At 43.6% G+C, this 23,217-nt stretch overlaps 1 long non-coding RNA gene across 1 annotated transcript; it reads left to right on the top strand.

Moving 5' to 3' along the window:
* Positions 1 to 19,775: 19,775 nt before the first annotated feature.
* Positions 19,776 to 22,535, top strand: LOC115032135 (uncharacterized). Its single transcript, XR_003837774.2, has 3 exons — positions 19,776 to 19,859; positions 21,727 to 21,813; positions 22,080 to 22,535. It is a non-coding gene; the product is annotated as an uncharacterized LOC115032135 (long non-coding RNA).
* Positions 22,536 to 23,217: the final 682 nt, after the last annotated feature.

The raw sequence follows: 23,217 nt of genomic DNA, 5'->3' as shown, positions 1-23,217 counted from the left end.
TACTGACAAAGGCAGAGGCAACCGAATAAACTCAAGAAGAGCATGGAAATGAGGTATTTCAAGCCCTGAGAGTAAATGACTGCCGACCAAAATGACTGACTGCACCCGTCCAAGTCACCTTTTAAAGTTACTGCAGCTATATAAGGACATCTCAAGCTTAGTAGTAATGGTAGTCATGATCTTGATCAATAAGCCTGCATCAAAGAAGAGACTTAAGGGGATATTATATAACCACAGTTCTCAACCTGTAGGTTGAGGCCCCTTTGGGGGTCAAATGAGCCTTTCACAGGGGTCCCCTAAAACCATTGAAAAGCACAGATGTCTATCTTATGATTCATAACAGTAGCAAAATTGCAGCTATAAATGAACAGTTGGGGTGTCACGACAACAGGAGGAAGTGTATTAAAAGGCCACAGCATTGGGAAAGTTGAGAACCACGGCTCTATTCTGATAGGGAGGAAAGTCTCGGACATAGGAAGGAATAAATTTCGTAAGAAAAATGATGACTAACTGAAAGCTGGAAAGGAACCCATTGTGAACGACACAGTAAACCTGCCAACTCTAACCCTGACACGGGAGACAGACAATAACAAACAATCAAAGCAGCCAGGAAAGCACAGTCGCAAGAATTACTAGTCATTTCCCTGAAGGAACCTGAAAAGTAAATGCTCTCAGCGCATCAATAAAGAGACGAGGCTGTCTGATCAGATTAAAAATATAGATCCAACCGGGGTGTGGTAGCACATGCCTATAATTCCTTTAATTCAATTATCGGGAAACAGAGGCAGGTGGATTTCTATTAGTTTGAGGCTGGCCTGGTCCACATAGCTCATTCCAAAGCAGCCAGAACGGCATACTGAGACTACCACAAAAGCAAGCAAGCAAGCAAGCAAGCAAGCAAGCAAACAAACACTAGACACAACTACTGCAAACACGAAACATGTCACATGGGCAAAGGCACTCTCAGACTGACAGTCAAAGGATGGAAAAAATAATAATCTATCAAGCAAAGAGAAGCCGAAAGCAAGATGGCATAACTAATCTGTTACCCGATAAAATAGATTTCCCTCCAAAATTAGTCACGGGAGTTTAAAAAGCCACGGCATGTTAAAAGAATGAAAAAAGAGGAGGAGATCTCAGGTGTGTGTCAGTTCTTGGAGTACATGTGACATGACTCTCTGGAACCAGGCAAAGGGCACAGGGAGCACAGTCGAGGGCAGTGGGATGAGGGATGAGTAAGCGCACAGTTCAGTGATGTCCTACTATAAAAATGCCACAGTAAAAGCCCTATGTGTGCTAACGTAATTAATTAATTAGGATAAAAACAAAATGAAAAAGTAGATAAGTACAGCATGATACTATGAGTAGACACAGCATGAACACACAGGGCGGAGATAATAAGATAAGATACACTCCCCTCTGAAGTACAATGTGCAAAAGTAATAAATGATTAGGTTTTTTTTTTTCAGGCAGAACTGTTTGCACTCCTATAGAGAGCTATCCTGATCCATTTGTTTCCTGAAGAACATGCTGGTGAGATCTGTCACAGAGCCACTGGAAGATTAGAAAGAACAGCAGAGAAAGCCTCATTAATCCTTACACAACCTCGTTCTTATCCTAAGGACAGTTTAAATATCATGGACCTCAGGCTGCTCTCGCATGCATCCTTCTGTGTGTTGCTTAGATTCCTTCCCTGCAGAGAACTCAGAGAAGACAGCCGGAAGCAGACTGTGCCCGACACACAGGAATCACGCATGCCGGGGGAAGCAGGGAAGATTCATTCATTCACGAGCACAGCACAGTGGGCAGCTACTTGACGGTCGCATTCTGGTGTAGTCTTTAAAGATGTTCCATTTGCTTAAACAAACAAACAAACAAACAAACAAAAAACATCCGTGGTTGCCACGCAATTTGCAACTGAAGTTGTAGCTTACCCACAAAGCCAACAAAAGCTCCTTTCAACTGTCTGCATACATTATAGCTTTTGTAAAAATATGCACAGGTTTGGGTTTTTTTTTTTATTCAAGTAAAAACAAAACCAAAGAAGAAAAAGATAAAACATTATTGATATATTGGGAGGAGAGGGGGCACATAATACTTGTGCATGAAATATAATATGAAAGGAAGGACATAGGATAGACTGAAAGTATGTCCCTCCTGGCCACCCATTCCCCCTCCCGAGACACCACTATTAGCTGGCCGGCAGCTTGCCTATGCAGACAGAGTCTGTGTACAAGAATGTGCATCCTTATGCATATTGATTATCGTGACATAAGTCTAGCAGACAAAACTCCGAGGAACCCAATCGGAGCGTTCTCTGGAAACATTTTGGAGATGGCTTCATTCTAGAAAATAGAGAGCTTCCTCGTTCTTTTCTTTCCCCGTGTGTCAGGCATTGAACACAGGCCTACATGTTAAGCAAGGGTTCTCCACTAAACTGTACCTCTTTTTACTCTTAAATTTTGAGTCAGGGTCTCACTAAATTACACGGCCTGGCTCGGAATTCACTCTGTATAGCCCAGGCTGGCAATCCTCCTGCCTCAGTGTCTAAACGATGGCGACTACAGGTTTTTTGTCACCAGGCCCAGCTTCCTTCAGTCTTTCTTTTTTGCTTTCTAGTTTATTTATTTGTCTGTACATGTGTGGTACCATAACATGTATGTGGAAAGTCAACAGACTTACTAAATTATTATAATATTATGAAAGTTGAGCATTTTCCAGATACGTAAAGGCTGCCTGAATTTTCTTTCCTCTGCTGGGACTGTAGCTCAGCAACAGAACACTTACCTAGTCCTGTCTGGGTTCAACCAGCAAACAGGAAAACAAACACAATTTATTTCTTCTGAGCTACCTACTCCTATTCTTTACCCATTTCTAAGTGGATTTTTTTTGTTTGTTTGTTTGTTTGTTTTTTGTTTTTCGAGACAGGGTTGACAGGGTTTCTCTTTATAGCTCTGGCTGTCCTGGAGCTCATTTTGTAGACCAGGCTGGCCTCGAACTCAGAAATCCGCCTGCCTCTGCCTCCCGAGTGCTGGGATTAAAGGCGTGCACCACCACGCCTGGCTTTCTAAGTGGATTTTTAATATTATTGTTATAATTTAATAGGTAACCATAGTGGTATGTTCCTTATAGCCAGTACATTTAAATACCATGAATCAACCGTTAATTTCACAGAGGAAAAAAATAAAGGTAGAGTTATTCAACTATCTTCAAGGACACTTTAAGACATAATCCAATGGCCGGCTTTTCCTTTCTCTTTCCAGTATCAAATTGCAAGGGAAAGTATCCTTATTCTTTAGATTCTCTTTCGGGTTTATTTGTCTTATTTCAAAGTTCATCGTAAACTATGTCTCAGTTGTAGATTATTCTCTCCAAACTTACTGAGGGATTTAAGTGCTTAAATTAAGATCGTTAATGTTCCAACCTGAATCACTGGTTCTACCTTAGTGGGCGTAGAGAAGAGAAAGTGATACTTCCAGGTATCCGAGGGCCTTAATTCTTCCCCTCTACCCTCAAGAAAATAAAGATACCATCTCACCCATTTAGAAGGCGCTGGGGGCGGGGCGTGGGGGGGGGCGTGGGCGTCCCTTTGCTTCCGGGAAGGTTTTAAGTGTCTGTTTACAATCCCTACATATCATCTTTCGTTGGCCAGCTGAAATATACACAAAGTGGAAAGAGAAGATTCCCGAGTGAGGAAGGTTTTAAATACTACATTGGCCAGCTTTGTCTTAGGACAGAAGTGGGTGGGGGTCACTACTAGAGAAGCAGCCAGCCTCCTATGCAGAGGCAGGGAAGTGTGTTTGTCAGCACTGTGGCTGGGGCTTCTGTAAGGAGCTCCACTAGGCCAGACTAGCCAATGAATTAACTGCTAGCATACAAACATATTTGACTTTTCTTCTTTTGGTGACGGACATTAATCCCTGGGCTCCACACATGCTAAATAAACATCATGTCCTAGGCACTGGGCTTAAACGCAGGCCAATGAGATTAAAGTCCCAGATGAATTAGATGAGAGTCATATTCTTGACACAGAGACAATTTCCCTGAATCAACTCTGCCTCACCTTAATAAGGATTCTAGATTGATCAACATCCACATCATCAGTAAAAACAAACAAACAAACAAACAAACAAACAAAAAACCGACTGTTGTCAAGAAGCCAAGTTGAAGCAGAGATAGATATAGATGCATATAATTCTATGCAAACATTCTGGAAAAGAAAAGCCTTAGGCTACACTGGGAGGTGAACTTCCAAGGCTGTAAAGTATAAGAGAGAGGTGAGGCCGGAATAAAAATGCTGGGTGGGGATATAGAGGACCTGAACCTGTAACTCTGTAAGCAAACACAGTCGTGGCTGTGCCCGTCCAGAGAGTCACCTTGACGACCTGTGGAGTTTGGGAAGGAGTAATAGAGAAAGGAAAGAAGAGGAGAATTTTCTTCTTGAACTCTGATCCTTTGATTTAAATGTTAACTTCCCTATACTTTTGGGTTGTTACTCAGCCACTTAAGACAGAGGGTGGAGAAGCAAGATTACAGGTCTCACGGAGGTGCCTGGAGGAGAAGAGAGGGAGGGAGAGAGGGAAGCAGCCATAATGCATGAGGTATGCAGGCCCATTCTTGCCACACCTGTGTCCTGAAGTCTTGAAGGCTCCTACAGCTGCAGGCCAAGCCCCACTCTCTCCTCCGGTCACTTGGGAAACAGCTAAGGCACGGGGTTTACGGGAAACTAAGAAAGTTCGAGAAGCACAAACACTGGCCTGTTTTAGTCATGCACTGAAACTATAAAAAAATAATAATAATTAAGGGCTGACAATGAGTGTCTTTGTGGGATCAGTCTGAAAGATTTTTCAGCTAGAAACTCACTACATCATAATGACGATGGGGGTGGAAATTCTACTCTTAGCAGGATTTACGATCGTGCTGTACAACTTAGGAAATGTCTTCTACAGCCCTGCTTATTGATTATTGTGCTGAGTTTATGGAGGCTTAATCAGATGGTGCTTATTATTTGTCATTAAACGTAACTGGGCATGAATGTGTACATGCAGAGGCCGAGGGTAGATGTCATGTAGTTTATTCCTCTCCACCTTGTTTTTGAGACTAAGTTTCTCACTGTACTTGAAGCTCATCTATTTGGCAAGACCAGCCAGCCAGCAAGGCCCAGGGATGCCCCTGTCTCTGCTGATACATTTCTGGGACACAGATGCACTTTGCTATTCTGTATTTTGTTTTTTGTTTTTAATGTGGGTGCTTGGACCCACACTGAGAAGTTCACCCATATACAGCAAGCCATCTCCTCGGTCCCTTAAAGTGTCTTTTAAGCTGTCCAGTAGTCAAATAAGTTTTAAACCACAGCACTTGGTTTCCAAGTCACGAATAATAGCTGTGCTAAGACATATCCCAAACTCAAAATACCTATCTCCTTAAGAACAGGACAAAAACACTTCTGCATACCTGTGTGCTGTGATATGCGTCTGGAGGCCAGATGGTAATGGCAGAAATAGAGAGAAAGCAGTCAAGACACTGGTCAAATGAGTGCATCCATGTAGAAGTAAAATAATTACTGCTTTTTCTCTAGCGTATATGTGAATGGTATCTGGGAATTTAAATGAAAGAAAGAAAGGGCAAAATGAAGCCTTCTGAGACAGGATCTTTCCAATTCTCTGCTGCTGTGAGCTTTCGAAATTTAGTCCAGCTATTCAAACAAAATGACCACAGTTGCCTGGGTGCATACATTGGGGAGCTAAGTCTAGTGAGCTTTCTGGTCAGTACTTGTGCCCCAGCATGCAGAACTTTTGTCTTTCTGTTCTTTCCACATACAGACCACCACAAGCTCCCGGCGGAACAAAGCGGGATTTTCTGCTTAACCTAGACTTTCCCCTGAAAGCCCAGTCCAGCTTCTCTAGAAGCATCTGCCAGTCCCCTAGAAGGTCAGGAAGCTGGCACGTCAACACATGAGAAATACCCACACACTTACTTCATATCCTGCAGGAGAAGAAGAAGAAGAAAAAAAAAGATGGCATGAGAAATTCTGTTTCCACTCATTGAAGTAGTTTATCACTTTATGTCTAGTCTAGAAGGTCTGAGGTCAAAACTTCAAGGACAGGATAATAGTCCAACCTGGGCTTGAGCCTAGGGTTAGGATACCTACAATGAATCCTGGCGGATGTGGATTTACAAGTTAGTACCTGAAAGCAGATGCAGCCCCCATCCTGGAATGAATATATGCTTCCAAGGGACTTGTTTCCAGAGCGTGGCGGGAGGAACAACAGAGACAGCTCTGTGCCCACACGCTCAGCCATCTGCTGTTCCAACCACACTCCTTCCCCCCTCCCCCCCCCCCCCACTTCCTGCACATGATTCATCTTTGCTTTTCTGCCTTCTTCAAAGATAACTGTGTAGGCACTGAAGGAGGGGAAAGTCATTAAGAAAAGTGGAATCTGGAGTTATGAGGATGAGGTAGGGCGGATTAAACAGTCTGGAATTTCACAAAGCAAACAGTGTGGGGTGCAGACAGGATTCTTGTCTCGCTTCGCGGGCGCATCATTTCAACAGGTCGCATCCCTTTCAAACAGGTCCCACAAGACGGGTACACAACTTGCTAAAGAACCAAAGAGGAATAAACAACAGAGGTCGAGAGAGGGATTCTGGGTAATCCAACTAGAACTGCCGTACACTTCTATCGCCACCCTGACAGCATCTGGCTGACAGCCGCTGGTCGCTCTTATAGCAGGCTATGGGATCTTTATGGCCTTTTCCAGACAGCAGGTAAAAGAGCTACCATGAAAATCATGCTTTTAAAAGAAATGCTGACCAAAAGCCAGAGAAGGTGATTGTAACAATATCCCTGACACCAGAGAGCACTGAGGGCAATATGTGGTGTGGAAAGTGTGCAAGTCTGCCTGTGCCTGGGCAACTTGGGGATATACTGAACTACACCAAAACTGGAGCCACATGGGCCTCAGTTCAAATCCCTTTTCTGCTTCTAGCCTCTAAAACATCAAATTGATAAATCTCTGAGGATCTCACTAGTCTCGGGGCGGGGGGGATTGTGAAATAAGGAAACCTTTTAGTGGAGTGCAGACAAAAGGAGATAATGTATGTAACATACTTATGTGGTCCTGAGACTGGGAGATAGGTAGTGAGTGGGTGAACAGGAAATGCCACTGTTTGCAGGGCTAAAAATACATGCCTCCCCTCTCTCTCTCTCTCTCTCTCTCTCATATCTTGTCATTTCATTCAGTTTCTACTGTGCTCCACATCCTAAGGCTAACAGGGTAAATTACTTCAAGCATTAGAATTTTTAGTACAGTGGTTCTCAAGCTTACTAATGCTGCAGCCCTTTAGTACAGCTCCTCATGTTGTGGTGACCCAACCATAAAATTATTTTCCTTGATACTTCATAACTGTAATTTGCTACTGTTATGAGTCATGATGTAAATATCTGATAAGCAGGATATTTGACCCCTGTGAAAGGGTCATTAGAACTTACTCTCCCCCCCCTCAAAAGGTCACAACGCACATGGGAGAACCCGTTGTTCTAGTGCCTTCTAGGGTGATAGGGGAAAGGTAAACGTGTGGGACCTTTCATTAGGACCACACAGATCACAATGTCCTTATTAATTGAGATAGGTGAAGAAAGGAAGAGACACAGAAGCCTTGTAACCCCTCCCCCACCACAGCCAGCAGCTCTCTCCCTTGTAAAAGGTGAAGTATCCAAGCAAGAATGGATCCTCTCAGTTTGTGGTTGTTGCATATGTGTGTGGGGGCCAAGTATTGGCAGAGGGTCATCCTCAGGAGGACCACCCAATGCCTTTGAGACACTGTTTCAATGGCCAGCTAGACCAATGCTCCCGCTACCACAGCGAAGGGACTGTCAGTGCATGGTGCATTGCTATGTTGGTTCTAGGGGACAGACTTTAAGTCTCTGGGTTTGCAAGGCTAGGATGTCACCCATTGAGCTATCTCCCTAGCTTATGTTCCTTTCTGTGATAGTTTGTATAGGCTCACAGGGAGTGGCACAAGATGTGGGCCTGTTTGGAGGAGGTGTGTCACTGCGGGTGTGGGCTTCAAGACCCTTGCCCTAGCTGCCTGGAAGTCAATCTTCCACTAGCCGCCTTCAGATGAAGATATAGAACTCTCAGCTCTGCCTGCACCATGACTGCCTAGATGCTGCCCTGCTCCTATCTTAATGATGATAGACTGAACCTCTGAACCTGTAAGCCAGCCCCAATTAAATACTGTCTTTTATAAGACTTGCCTTGGTCATGGTATCTGTTCACAGCAGTAAAGCCCTAACTGAGACACTTTCTATAGTTAGGTTTTTGCCTTGCTTCTTCCTCTACACTATATGTTTCTCTAAGACAGTGGTTCTCTTTCCTATCAGTCCTTCCTGGAACCCTGTTCTTGTCTCCCAGGCCCCAGTGTACAGAGAATATCTTGTGTATTGTATGGATGCATCATCTGTCAATTTAAAAGCCCATGGCCTGTGGCTTAGGCAGGAAATAGAGGTGGGTGGGACGTCATGGAGGAGAAAGACTTCTGGATAGAGTCAGGTGGGAAGAGTTGTCAGGAAGATATGAGGAGACAGACGCACGGTATCGAAACCCAGGTAACCAGCCACGTGGCAGAATGTAGGTTAAAATAAGTGGGATATTTTTAAGTTGGATCTAGTCAGAGAAGAGCCTAGCTATGTGGCCGAGGTATTTATAAATGTAGTTTGAGTCTGAGTCCTATTTCTGGGAGCATGAGGCTGGGAGGAAGAACTGGACCTAATTTCAACACATCACAGTGTGTTGATGGGTGCTGCTCACCTCTGCTTTGCCTCTTTGCAGGTGGAGAACAGACCAATGACTTCTTACTACAAGGCCTTGATGACAACCAAATGGCTGAGCCTCCATGACTGCCCAGATATCCATTCCCATTCATAACCTGTTTCGGCTGCCCGTGGGGACTGCCTTGTAGAGTCCGGCTTGGCTCAGAACCGATAGGATTCTTAGTCTGGACTGTGTGTGTTACTAATGAAATACACGCTGCTATAGCACTATAAACTGTAGCTAGCATACCCCTCGGGGGGCGCGGTGTGCCAAGATGCCATATGCTTTTCTCCATTTCCCCCCCCCCCCAACATTTGGGCTTTATAAAAGCCATTAAGGAGTAGGCTCCCAGTGAGGCTTCGTGACTGAGGTCTAGCCGTGCGTGCATGAGCTGATCAGCCCTCCATCCCAGGCATCGTTTTCTTTATCATTGAGCAGAAGATTGGACACCAATCACACGGCTATCAGTCACAACTTTAAAAAAAAAAAAAATCCTTGGGTAAAAGTCACAAGAGGAAGTAAAGTCCATTTGGAAATTTGAGAACACACAGGATCTTTTCTTTTTCTTTCTTTCTTGTCCCCGACTCCCCCCCCCCAACTTCCACCCCCACCCCCGGGAGAATTTCAAAGTCAACCTGTTTCAGTGCCTGCCCATCTGGCTGCTTTATTAATGAAAACAGCGGCCTCTTCTGAAGCTCTTTGCAAAGCAACAGAATTTTTGTAGAAAGAAAGAAAGGAAAGGAAACAAAAATTCACAGGGAAAACTTTCTCCATTTAACGCCCCGTAGTTTTTCTTTTATTAATTTTTCTAAGGAAAATAAAAATAAAAAATCTCCCTGGAGGATGCTTCAGAGCGAGTGTGCGCATAGACATATTCAGTGCGTCATACCTGGTATTGTAGGTCTATTCCGCTGCGTGGGGGTTTCCAGAACAATTACATAAGTGTCAACAGAGCCAGGAACTTTTGACATTTGTGGCAGCTTAATGGCGTTCTTCTCATCATTGAAAATATCCTAATGGTTGCTTCCTTAAATTGAAAATGCATAAAGCCGGTGGCACAGCAGGAGTTGACTCCGAGGCATTTCTGTCAAGTATGCTTTGTTGGCAAAGAAGCCGAGAAAATTTGTTTGAAATGAGGCCTGGCTGATGCAGCTGCAGCAAACACGACGATCTAAATCGAATCCTCCAGTAAAGGTTATGTGAGGCCCTAAAGCCTGGTGAGACATTTTGGCTGTTTTCCTGCTGCTACCCAGGAAAATAGTCTATAAAACTTGGATGCCTGATGTTGGGGAGATGGCTCAGTGGTTTAGAGCACTGACTACTCTTCCAGAGGACCCAGGTTTGATTCTCAGCACCTATATGGCACTTTACAACTGTCTGTATCTCTGCGACCTGACACCCTCACACAGACATACACATAGGCAAAACACCCAATGCCCATTAAAAAGACAGAACAACAACCAAAACTCAGGTGTGCCCACAGAACCTGGTTTCCTTGGATAATCTACTATCATGGTTTTGAGAAAGCTGGCTTTCAAAAGTGTCTAGCATATTCTAAAACCATGTTTTATCTTTCAAAATACCACATAACACCTCAGGGAATGTAGTTCAATTGGTAGAGTGCTTGTCTATGACACACTAGATTTGAACCCTAGCACCATGTAAACCTAGCATGGCATTGACTCTTCTAAAGTCCGAGCCCTTGGGACATAGAGGAAGAGGGTCATAAGTTCAAGATTATTTGCAGTCATACAGTCAGTCTAAGTCAATGTAGGGCTACCAAAAAAAAAAAAGATCCTATCTCAAAAATATTTTTTAAAATAAAAATAAGTCACTGGAGAAGATATGCTATTCCATGAACAACTCAAATGCTTATTTAAAACACTACCAATTTGGTTTTCCTTTTAGGTAACCAATTTCCAAGATATATAAAATGAGAAACTAAAGAAGACTCCAACAAGATTATCAACATTTTTTTTTCATCTCAAAAATGAGTCCCTCAATTCCAAGGTTCTAGAAAGCTCTTGTAGAGGCTGGCTCAGAGATTAGGTGCATAGCTTTGCCACTGTCTTATTTTTCTGCAGATAAGATATTATAGGTGTGGGTGTTACTGTATTTATTGGCTCAAAAGACAAAGGACAAGCAGGCAGTGGGCTCTGACTCATAGAGGCTTCTGTCCGCACGTGGCCTGTGAGTTTTTGTTGAGGGGACAACACAGCCCATTGAGCACATCGCTGCCTGCCCGAGCACTGTTGAATTCTTTCCACATGACGACGACCAGAACTCAAACACCTTTCCTAAGCAGCAGATCTGACAGCACAGAGCACCCCACAGAGATACGGAGATGTGGCAAGGCTGTGTGAACTGTGTGGGCTGTGGCCACATAGGTGAGCATGTCTGTAGGAATTCTGACGTAGTAAGTAGCCCTAGGAGACACGGTCATTCTTCGAGTGTGCTTGTTGATGTTGGAGTGTGGCTGGCTCTCCAGGACTGTTTTCAAGAAACTACTTAAACACATATCCTTGGACCATTGGAGAGAAGATGGAAAGAGAAATTTGTATCCCCTGCCAAGTTTCCTGGATAATATTTTAGGAGGAAATGATGTATGTGTCACAAGACTCAGAAGACAGTGATGGAAGAAGACATTCTTCATAAATAAGAACTTGTTGCCCATGTTCCTATTATTACTGTGGCTCTGAGATATACCTTGAAATCTGATATGGTAATCCCTCGAGGGTTGCTCTTTTTGCTCTGAATTAGTTTGGCAATCTGGAGTGGTTTCATGTGAATTTTAGGATTCTCTTTTTCCTATTTTTGTACAGAATAGCGTGAGGATTTTTTTTTTTTGTGAGGATTTTTTGATTGGAATTATACTGAATCTGGAAATTGTTTCCTGTAGGATGGCCATTTTCACAATATTAATTCTAGCAGTCCAACAGCTCTCTGATTGACAACCGACAACTCTTTAATTGGATTTAAAATCCACTTAATGGCAGGAAATTCATCCTTAGTTCTGTAGACCTACCCAACTACCGGTAAAGTCATGTATCCTAAAAGGGAAGCGACTACCACCACTTCTTTAAACCAATATAATTTCTAACTGTATTCTAGATACTTACCCATATTCCCACAGATAAGTGAAGCCCTCACCCCTCATCAAAGAAGTTTTGGGTTGCAGCAGACAGAGATCACTACAGAAAGCCACAACTGACCCTGATTCCAAGCTCAGTTGATACATCTCCAACACAACTCCTGCACCAAAACCTAAAGGCACAGGGAGAGCACAGATTCTGCATGTCCGGACTCGGAGGTTGGCCGTGAGATAATGTCTTTCTGCATATGACCCGGAAGTTACACTCATGCAATCTTAACAATATGGTCACCTAAACAGGGTCAGCCCAGTGATATCACAAGTTGTCATGCCAACGTGAATGGGGAAATTTCACAAGGTCCCACCTCTAGGTGAAGAACTACAGGCAATTAATGGCTGCTGAGAAAGAGAATCACTCTTATCTAAGAATAAGCCCTTCCATAGGTTATCTAATCCAGTGTGGTTAGCCCTACTCACGTAAACGTAGGAGCAGAAAGGAAGTCAGGGAGATGCCTTATTTTGCATTCTTGAAGTCTTCTCATTTCCCACAATTTGTGTCTAGTGACCACTAAAGCCACCTGTGCCTTTCCCTTCTGACTCTGGCTCTACTCTCTCTGCTCCATCTCTCCAGCTAATGCAGTTGGTGTCTTACCAGCATGTGCCTGGGTTTACTCTACGCACCTAACTTACCTCCTATCTTCCTTCAATAACCATACTTCATCAAGGGGAATCTTTAGCTTGCCATTGTTTAACATCAGAAATTCACTGGCTGTGTTTCTGTCCACTCTTAGGATGGAGCAGAGAACTGGGCAGAAGTGCCTTGATGGGATGGGATACTCCAGGATCCATCCTATGATGTGGTCAGTACACTGTACCAAACACTGCCCACCCATCATTTGCCCATTGTCCTAACATCTCCTTTCACTTTAGAAAGCCTGGCTCCAGCATGGGTCAGGTGCCTGGCTATTTGTTGATCTTGGAGTCCTGAGAGTGCCTGCATTTAACACTCTCACCAGACACTCCACAGGAAATGATGGCGAGATGGATACTGAATTGTCAATCAGCATGTGCCCACAATATGCAGAAGAGGCACTTAAGTGCAGTACACAGTATCTTTCAACTTGTTCCAATAGCTTTGAAATCTCTTTGCTTCAATAGATATGGAAGTCCTTGATGAAAGTACTAAGAATTCATAAGATGATGAGGAATAATTCATCGTTGTATGCCCAAACACTGATAGGACTGGACCAAGTATTCATTATATGAAAGGGTGGATTAATGTCACTGGAAGAGAACTCTTTGTTTTGGGTAGTTTCTAAGCTTTCAGAATGGCCTTCTGACCCAAAGCTGCTCATGACTAAGTTCATCAGATGTCACTTGGCTATCTTCCATGTGCCCCTTACAGGGAACCTTGAGACAAAGACTCTCTTTTGACTTCCGTACGTCTCTGACAGCTTCCTATTTAGCCTTCATGGACTCTTTGCACAAGTAACACTCGTGCTTCATAGTTCTTAATAACTAATATCTAACATCATATCTAACATAATAAACAGATCATGCTTTGAAATTTGGTAGGTGTGGGGTCCAGTTTAAACTCACCAATTACTAGCTTTGTGATCCCGGGCACTTTTAAAAACCTCCCTGGATTTCAGATGACATCCACAGGCAGTCCTACAAGTGTGAATGAAATAACATAAGCGCCGGGCGTGGTGGCGCACGCCTTTAGTCCCAGCACTCGGGAGGCAGAGGCAGGCGGATTTCTGAGTTCGAGGCCAGCCTGGTCTACAAAGTGAGTGCCAGGACAGCCAGGGCTACACAGAGAAACCCTGTCTCGAAAAACCCAAAAAAAAAAAAAAAAAAAAAAAAAAGAAATAACATAAGCAAAGATACTTGTTAAGATGCCGGGCATGTGATGGGTATCCAGTGAAAGTCAGCTCCATCCTGCATCAATGCCTCCCGGCTGGAGTCATAGAAACATAAGGGAAGATCATCTGCCAGAGGAAGTATCTGAAACAGGAAAGAAGAAAGAATTCCAAGCAAGCAGAAGGAGCTGCTCCGACATGATTTAAAGTCAATTATTAGCTTTTTATGCACTACATAGAACAAAGTTGTTTTTTTTTTTTTAATGCTATAACAAAATCATTAAGGAAAAAAAAAGTTAGTCCATACATCGCCTAAAGACTTGGCTATTACTCAAGAGAAAGCATGCTTCAGCATCTTGTTATTTTAAATGCTCTCCACCTGATGCGTACACACAGACACATACACACACGTGTGTGCAAGTGCGATTGTGGAGGCCAAAGATCAACTTGGAGGAGGAGCTGGTTCTCTCCTGCTAGCCGGCATGTCCCAGGGGTGGAAATCGGGTCATTACCTGGTGGCAAGTGCCTTTGACGTTTTGTATTACCTCACCGAATCTAGTTTGTTTTCTTTAAATAGGTCTCCACTGTATATCCTAGGCTAGCCTGGGAGCCACTGCCTAGTCCAGGCTGACTATTTGATCCCCTGCCTCAGACTCCTCGGTGTTGGTGTCACAGGCTTTAAGCCATCATTCCGGGCAAACATAATATTTAATTGTAGAGGTCTCTTTCCCAGTAGGGTTGTTTTGCTCCATCTGGGTTACAATTGGGCAGAATCTTGCATTATGGCCTGATGATTTATCATCTAAGGAGTCACCTATATGGAAATCGGGGGACACAGCCAATCTTGAATCCCAGAGTTGAGCTGCTGCCTCTTTGCAAAAGGCTGATCCAGCGGCCTTTCTCTATTCCTTCAGCACCGGCTCGGTGTTTTGGTTCAATAAAAGAATCAATCAATAAAAGAATGTGCTACATTTGTTATAAACCCTATGATGAATTAAAAACACCCAGCAAAGTCAGTTCTAGAAAACGGAAGGAGAGAGAACATTGCTGACCTTGTGTGTGTGTGCCTTTCCCTTTGTGTTGCAACAGCACAAGCCAAATCCAATGTGCTGCTGTAGAAACTGATGTCAAGTTCACTCTAATTAAGTCAAAACTTCAACTCTGGGGGAAAGCTGCAAACAGTTTATTTCCTCAAGGACCCATGGTATCCACCATGCTTGTAGCCAACGTCACCCCCTTTACTTGTCTTCCCTTCTCCAACATTTTAAGCTGTACACACACACATACACACCTGCTTGCTTCTGAGGAGAGAGAGAGAGAGCGTGCATATACTAGCCTGGTGAGGAGATGTCCAGCAAGCTGATTCAGAATTTGGAAGATAGCGAAGGAATGAGGCTGAACTGGAGATGTTGAGCTGACCACGCTTAGGACTACTTCTGTGTAGCTCCCCAGTACAGCACCGAATCCCTTCCTGCTAATGAAGCTGCTGTAACACAACGTGATGGGTAAACCAATTTGATTTTCTACAAGGAAAAGACTACAGAAACTCCCCACATCTGGAACAAAGTGAAGCTGGGCACCTGGTTGAAGCTTGACCTGTCAAGTGGTCTTGACCTGGAATCCCAGTGTCCAGAGCAGTGACACAGAAGCAAAATGGATCCAATAATTTCACCCTAGTTGCGTCAGAACACAGGAATCTGCACGATTCCTCCAAGCTAAATTCCTAGCCTATCTTCGATTTTTTTTCTTTTAAGAACTTAGATTCTTCAACTTTTTCTTCTTTACTATGAGCTATTCTAGATTCTTCTAATACATTTGTTTGTTTGCTTAACATATCCTGTGTCAGCTTCTGTTCCCCATGTCCCAGGATTCTGACCAAAATAGCTCCTCACATGTTCCAGGCTCCGGCATGCAAGGCTAAAGGTTAAACTCTGGGGGTGGGAGGTGGAGTCATTGGGTCAAATATTTACTAAGCCACCAAGGTCAGTTTCTTCTTTTTCCAGGGCCATTCATCTCCCAAGTGGTGACTTTACAGTGTCCCTTACAGAATGGCGACTACACAAGCCCAAAGAGGAAAAGCGATACTGGAGCTGAATTCCCAGAGTCAATTTGATCTCAGCCACCAGGTTCCCTAGATCTGCCAATCATGAGCCCTAGAGATTCTGTGGAAATGTCAGTGGTGCCAGTCTATGGAAAGAGTTTCATTCAGTCTTATAAGCAACCATGACAAAGTCACAGCGTCATTGCATAACAGGTTATGATGAAGGAAGGAACAGCCACTGGGGTTAAGCCAACATGCTTTTTGTAAAGTCATCGTGTGGGGATGCTTTCAAAAACTCTCCATTAGGAGCCTCCACTTTACAGATCTTTAGTCTTCCATTTGCACAGCAAGCCCGCTGTCTCTGTGAGGGTCAGACTGATGTTACCTTAAGCAGCATTCCGAGGTTATAGTCCTTTGTATTCCTGTAACTTTGACTATGTCTTGGGGTTATTTTAAGCTTTGGTATGAGAAAAGAACCTCTGATCAGTAATAATCAGCTCTCTCTCTCTCTCTCTCTCTCTCTCTCTCTCTCTCTCTCTCTCTCTCTCTCTCTCGTTTAGGGAGATGTCAGTGTGTTCATGGTGCTGGTTGTTGGAGCAAGTTTCATTCAATCTTATAAGAGTATAAGAGACAGTGACAGCCACTGACTTTAGACTAGCATGCCTCTTGGAAGGAGAAAACAGAGTACTTAGAGAAAAATATATGAAACATTTGTCAAAATTTTTCCAATGTTCTCTCTCTCTCTCTCTCTTTCTCTCTCTCTCCTTCCTTCCTTCTTCCCTCCTTCCCTTCCTATTTCATCTTTTCTCTGAATGCCAGGTGGCAACCTGTTTGGGAAGTGACATCTGTGCGTTCCTTCATTCAGCAAACATCTACTGGGTACCAATTCAGGCCAGGCACAATATCCTGTCTGAGGCCCTGGTGAATTAAGCAGGGTACATCCTTGTTTGTTTGAGTTTCTACTACAGTTGGAGGGAGGCAGAAGCAAACAGGAGAGCCTCACAGATCTGTTCGGCCTACAGGGAGAAAGTGGGTCTAGTCTGGTTGGGGGTGTGGATGCTTTTCCAAGTGGCAGTGGATATTTGCGTAAATTAGAAGTTAGTATGTGACAGAATATGTGAGAAATGGAAATTTGCTGATTTCAAAGGAATGCAGCGAGTTAAAAAATCTATCAGGGGAACCTTTATTTCCATGGACTTATTTCAGGGTTTCTTAGTCCTTCTAGGCAAGAACCCTGTCATAAGTACCCTGCATTTGTGGAATGTTCTCTGATAACAAGGAGAATCTTTTTACAGTAATATTACTTGGTTTTGTGAGAAACAGTGACCAGGAATTTTCCTGATGTTGCAGGTCAGAGAACTAAGGCTCAAATAAGTTCCTCAAATGCAGTCAGTTATTTCAGTTCTGTCTAGAAGGTGGGTCCTAGCTTTTCCTAGTCAATGCCATGGCCCTCAGGCCTGCCCCTGTCTTGTCTCCATCTTTTTTTTTTTTAATCTCTCATAACATGCTTCGATGCTGTGGGTTCTGTGAATGAGTCATTAACCATCATATTCTGATTGGAACCCCGAATACCCCTCCCCAATATCGCACATTCCTATTGAACACACATACCTATACTTTACTATTATATGACTTGTCAAAAATTATTATTTGTTGGTCACGTATATTTTGGGGGAAGCATGAATCAGAGACTACTCGGGAAGTATTCGAGTTTTCACTATACTTTGTTCATTTATGGGTCGTCACAAACCAAAGAAGACACATACATCTAATTTATGTTTTACGTAAAAGCATTAGGAGCAAAAATATTGACGACATACTCTTTACACCAGTCTACAGAACTTTAAAAACATTCTCTACCTTTCATACCCATTTTCTTGATTCATTCGGATTTGTAAAGTTGATTGTCTTAGCAAGAGTGAGATGGAAATCACAGAAACCATTACAAAACCTTCTGTTTGCCTTTGCCAACAAAAGCTAATGTTTTTCTAGCATACACTATAAAGCCGAGTGGTATGCTCAAAGTTTCATGAGGCTAGTCATCTAATCATTTACCCTGCTTTTTCATATTCATAGGTTATTGCTGTAACAGTTTTATAGAAAAGAACATCAAGGTCCAAATGGTTCACAAGTTTGCACTAACACAGACAGCCAACACAGTGGTAGAATCAGGCTCATCTAGCTCTAGAATTCTCTTTTCTAGTTATTATTATTATTATTATATTGCTGTTTTATTGGTCTCAGATGTGCTACCATGTTACCTCTCAACGGGGAAAAATGGTTAGAACAGGTCTTTTGGTATGTGTCTAGAAATTTATAAAGGAATATCTTTTGAGAGTTTGGGTAGGAATACCCGTGTCACATGGAATGGAATCTTGACAATCCTCTTTTTTTTTTTTTAAAGATTTATTTATTTATTTATTATATATAAGTACACTGTAGCTGTCTTAACACACACCAGAAAAGGGCGTCAGAGCTCATTACGGATGGCTGTGAGCCACCATGTGGTTGCTGGGATTTGAACTCAGGACCTTCAGAAGAGCAGTCAGTGCTCTTAACCACTGAGCCATCTCTCCAGCCCTTGACAATCATTTTACTAATAACTCAGCTATGAGGTTATTGTCTCAGTTATGAGGCATTTTTTTAAGGAAGCCAAAATGGGCCATTTTCTAGGAATCTCCAATCCCACATGGCTCACTTGGTGAAAGTAGCCACAGAGAAAGATGGTTTTATAATTATGTGTTTGTCTCAGGCTTTCAAGGGGGTCTGAAACCCTCATGAGCAGGAAGTTAATTGTTATGCTAATCATAATAGGTCAGCTTATGCCACTGTTATTTTGATTATTTTTTTTAATGACTCAAACAAAAAAATAGAGAAGAAAAACAAACCCACCCAGAATGCTAGCAATTTATTAGCTCTAAAGGAAACATTTTTAGCTCCAAGAAAATTCTTGTTCCTTCCCAAATCTGGACCTGTAAGCACAAAAGCTCTCTGTTTTAGGAAAAGGCTTAGCGTCGGCTGTTTCCACAAGATTAGCCCCATGGATCCGAAGCACCTGTGCTTTCAGAAACATAGAACATTATCAACTTTTTTTTCCCCTCCTTTTTACCATTTGTTCAGGAAATTGTGCTTGGACTAATATTATTTATACAGCTGGGTATGCTGACCAGGAAAAAGAAGATCAAAGCGGTTGGTGGTGGCGTAACATCTAAGACGGGTCCTGATAATCAATCAAGCCTAGAGCATATGGTCCTGATTACAAAACAACCGGAATACTCTGTCGGGATGTTCAGTGGAGGCCGGAGCCTGTCAGTAACAGCTGTAATCCACTTCAAGCATTCGGAGGGCCTCTTTTTAGATCATTTGCTCTTGCTTCGTTTTCTGGAGAGTGTGCAACCCAGAGAGCGCACGAGATGTTGAGTTTGCATCTGTGAGAATCCTGAGGTTATTAGAACATATCCGAATGGGTGTGTGGGGTCTGTGGAACTCTGTTTGCTATCCCCACCCCTACCCCCACCCCCAACTGCCGGCTCCCCGCCTCCACTGCGGGCTCCCCCTACCCCGCCAAGGCTGCTCATACGCCTCTCTGGAAGGATGCAGGGCAACTGTCCCCTTGCCATAGGAAAGCTACAGGAAGTGCATTTAAAAAGACAGCTTATTGAGGGAAACGGCTCTTCCTGTCCTAGTGTCTAACCTTGATTGTTCGGTTAAAATACTGGGGCTGGAGGGAGGGGCAGGACCCCAAAACAGGAAAAGTCGGGTAGCTTAGGCAAAAAAAAAAAAAAAGCAAAAAATAAAAAGGGCTCCACTTGCCACATTGAAACACCATGAAAATCAAATCAAATACCAAACAAACACCCCCAAGAAAGTAAAAGAGCAGTTTCAACTGAAGGATGCAAGAGTGAGCCTTATCCAGGGAACATCTAATGCCTTCCGCAGCAGAGCAGCAAGGGTGCGCAGAGCCATTCAAACCAGGCACCTGGAGCCCTGCAAAGGTCTGCGCTATGAAAAATGTCTGGCCAGCTGTTTGAAATGGAATTTGCACGAAGGTAGGAGGAAAGGGGTGCCAGCATGCCTCTTCCCTGTCTAGGTTGGAATGCTTCTCGGAGAACTTTAAAAGCTGACAGCTAAATTTAATCAGGGCTAAATCACTGAGACAAAGACGGTGTTCTTATGCAACAAACGAACAGCCACTCTGCCAGTGTTTTCTTTCCCTACAAGGTAATGAATGGTGCAGGCTCTCAGGAGTGCTCCAGCCATTTGGAAATGTTATGAATTCAAGGGAGGCAGGAAATGTGGAAGTCTAGTTCATTGCTAATGTTGTCTTCCGGGGATTGTAGGCCTGTAGGTTGAACAGCAGGGTTCCACAGCTGCTGTTGTGTAATAACTGGGCATGCGCTGGTTCTCAGTGCTGCAAAAAAACGCTTCATATACAGCACCCTCACTACGGTCTATATTTAAGACCAGCATTTCTGTTAAGGAAGTGAGCTAGCATAAACCTTATAACTGCCTCCCCCCCCCCCCCCCGGACTAAACACCATTTCGTTGTTGTGTTTGCTTCAAGAGTTTGCCAACCTCATCTGCAGCAGCGCGATCAGTTTAGAGATTATGCAGGTCTCCTTCTAGCTTGGGGGTGGCTTTCCACATGATTTGTTTTCTTTAAAAATAAATGTTAAAAATCAACAGCAATCATGAATGCCGGGTACGGAGTGCTGAGAAGGGCACTTCATTCACCTTTGATGTTTCTTTCCCCAAACCCACGACCCTTGCCTAACCTTGAGAAAAATAGGCCAGTGAGCCTATACAAGAAGAAGTCCTCCAATCCTCCCCAGTATTCTGCAAGTAACCTAGCATACAGGAGTCAGAAAAACCAAGCCCGAGGGGGCCAGCAAATCAGTACAACAAGGAGTCTGGATGGATTCCTGGCAGGACCTTAGGAAACCAACCCATGGAAGTCTGGGTCCATGGTGTGCTGTCAACTGTGTTTCCTTAAGTGGTAGCAACTGTAGACACTCAGGTAAAATATTCATGACAGAGGAGAGTGTGCTCTCTTTGGAACCTTACCAGCTTCTGTTTTGTTTTGTTTTCTATAAATCTAAAACCATCTGAAACATCACTTCTCAAACAGCCATTGTGCAACATTGCTTTGCCTCGTGCTTCTGTAAAACCAATCATGTGAGTTCATTTCAATTTCAATTTAGGTCGAGATAACATCTAATTCCCAGGGTCTGGTAAGTAGTAGAATTTTCTGAGAGGAAGACTGAAACATAAGAATAGGCTTGGTCTGAGGAAAAGAGGGACAAAGCCATGAGGAGAATCTTTTCTAGGTCTTCTCCATCTGGCTACACATTCTACAGCTCGGGGACCGTGTGCAGGTGTCTGGCTCTCTCCACAGGAGACCAGGGAATAGAGGAATTACAAGTGTAATTTGTTCAGGGTTTCTGCATTTTGACTAGGGCGCTGAATGGTATTTGCTGGAAAGAGGCAACTAGGATAGATAATCGCTGTTTGTGCCTAAGCCTACTACACCCCTCAGGCCAGCTGCTTCTCATGTGACGTGAGGCCAGATAATATTAGGGCAGTGGCCATAAATGATTCTTGAGATTATAACACCCTGAAGTGATTCAGGAATACCTTGTCTTTTCAAAGATATGAGATATCGCCAGTGTCAAGAGTGACCCATGGAGCTGGTGATAGTTGGAGCCAGGCTCTGAGAGATGACTCAAACTTTGCCTTTGGCCTTTAAAAACCCAACACTGTACTGCCAGCTATCTCAACAAGTTCCCGGTTGGCTGCCAGGAGTCATCACAGCAAACTTCGGACTCATAGAGTCCTGAGTTCAAGTTCTCACTCCCAATCTGCTATTTCCCCCGCTGGATGACCTGGGTGTGGCTAATGAACTTTTCTGATCTTCAGGTTTTCCAGGAAGGACAATAAAAGCTGATCATAGGCTTGCTGTGAAATCATCAAGAGAATTAACCACTGAAGATATCTGGAATACAGGTCAATGTCCCCGCTTCCACCTGCCCCCTCCTCCCCTTCCATTCTCACACAGCCTGGGCAGAGGGGTCAGGCACAGCTTGCATAGCCCTTCACGAATGTCCTCATGACCGGAGCATGTCTGACAGGATCAGAAATTCTTTTAGTTCATGGGTTATTAAATCCTGAGGTTTGCAAATAATCTCTTATGTGTGTAAAGTCAAGCCTCTTGGGATATACATTTATTTTGTTGTTTTTCAATGGCATTGACTCTAACGTTTCCCTCCTAGGGATTGTCTAGGTGGTTCTCTCCCAAGTTTGGTCAAACCCAGGAGCCAGGCAATTAGATACTAAAAGAAGATGGCTTAAAATACGAAAGGATCCATTTGCCTAGAGGATGCCTCACAGCAAAAGCTGCTAGCATGTCTCAGGTTGTCTGTGGGAACAAGCACATCAAGCAAGAAGCAGGATGCAAGCCGGGCGTGGTGGCACACCCCTTTAATCCCATCACTCGGAAGACTGAGGCAGGTGGATTTCTGAGTTCGAGGCCAGCTTGGTCTTCAAAGTGAGTTCCAGGACAGCCAGGGCTATACAGAGAAACCCTGTCTCGAAAAACCAAAAAAGAATCAAGATGTATACTATCCAGAGAGAACAAGAGGCAGAAGCGTAAGTGGATAGACCAAGGCAGGACAGGAAGAAGGAGAAGAAAGAACAGGAAGAGAAGAGAAGAACCCCCTTACCACAGGGAGGGCCTGGGGGTGAAAGGGCTGGCTGCGGCAGTTCCAGTCTGAAACCCTGACAGCAGCTCTCAGGAAGAAATCTTTCCCAATTCCTGCCCTTTGAGTTTGTGAAAGACAGCTCCTTTTATAGGAAGGGCGCTTCCATCCCAGCAAGTAGACCAAGTATCTGTTCAACCAGTCCTTCTAGTGTGGCCTGGTGAAAGAACGATTCTTTGGGATCTTTCAGGATTTAGTCACAAAAGGATCTTCTCAACCATGAGATGGGGAAGGGGGCAAGTGGGAGTATGGGGGAGGGGAGCATTGAGAACACGAGAAGTAATCTTTGCTGTGCTGTTTTGGAAAATTCTTTCTCTTAGGGAAATCTTTTAAAGATAAAAGTTCTCGTAATAGTGCCTCACATCTGTAATTCCAGAACTTGGAAAGTAAAGCCAAGGAGATCGTGAGTTCAAAGCCAGCATTAGATATATAGCAAGTTCAAAGTCAAAGAGCTACGTGAGACGCTACCTCAAGAAATTAAGGGGACTGGTGGGTAGAGAAGTACTTGACTTGGATTTTACATCAACCCCCAGAACTGAAAAAAGTATAATAGAAAACGTGAAAAATAAGAAATATTATTCATAAATTATTCCTTCTTTGTTACTATCAGAAGTTTGGTATATTTCCCTCAGCTCATTTCTCTGTGTCTATA

The sequence above is a fragment of the Mus caroli genome, unplaced genomic scaffold (genome assembly GCF_978045245.1).
Source record: "Mus caroli unplaced genomic scaffold, Mus_caroli_1 scaffold_9, whole genome shotgun sequence".
Classification (NCBI taxonomy): Eukaryota; Metazoa; Chordata; class Mammalia; order Rodentia; family Muridae; genus Mus; species Mus caroli.
Note: the sequence above shows the minus strand (reverse complement) of the source record. Positions and strands in the feature narration are given on the sequence as shown.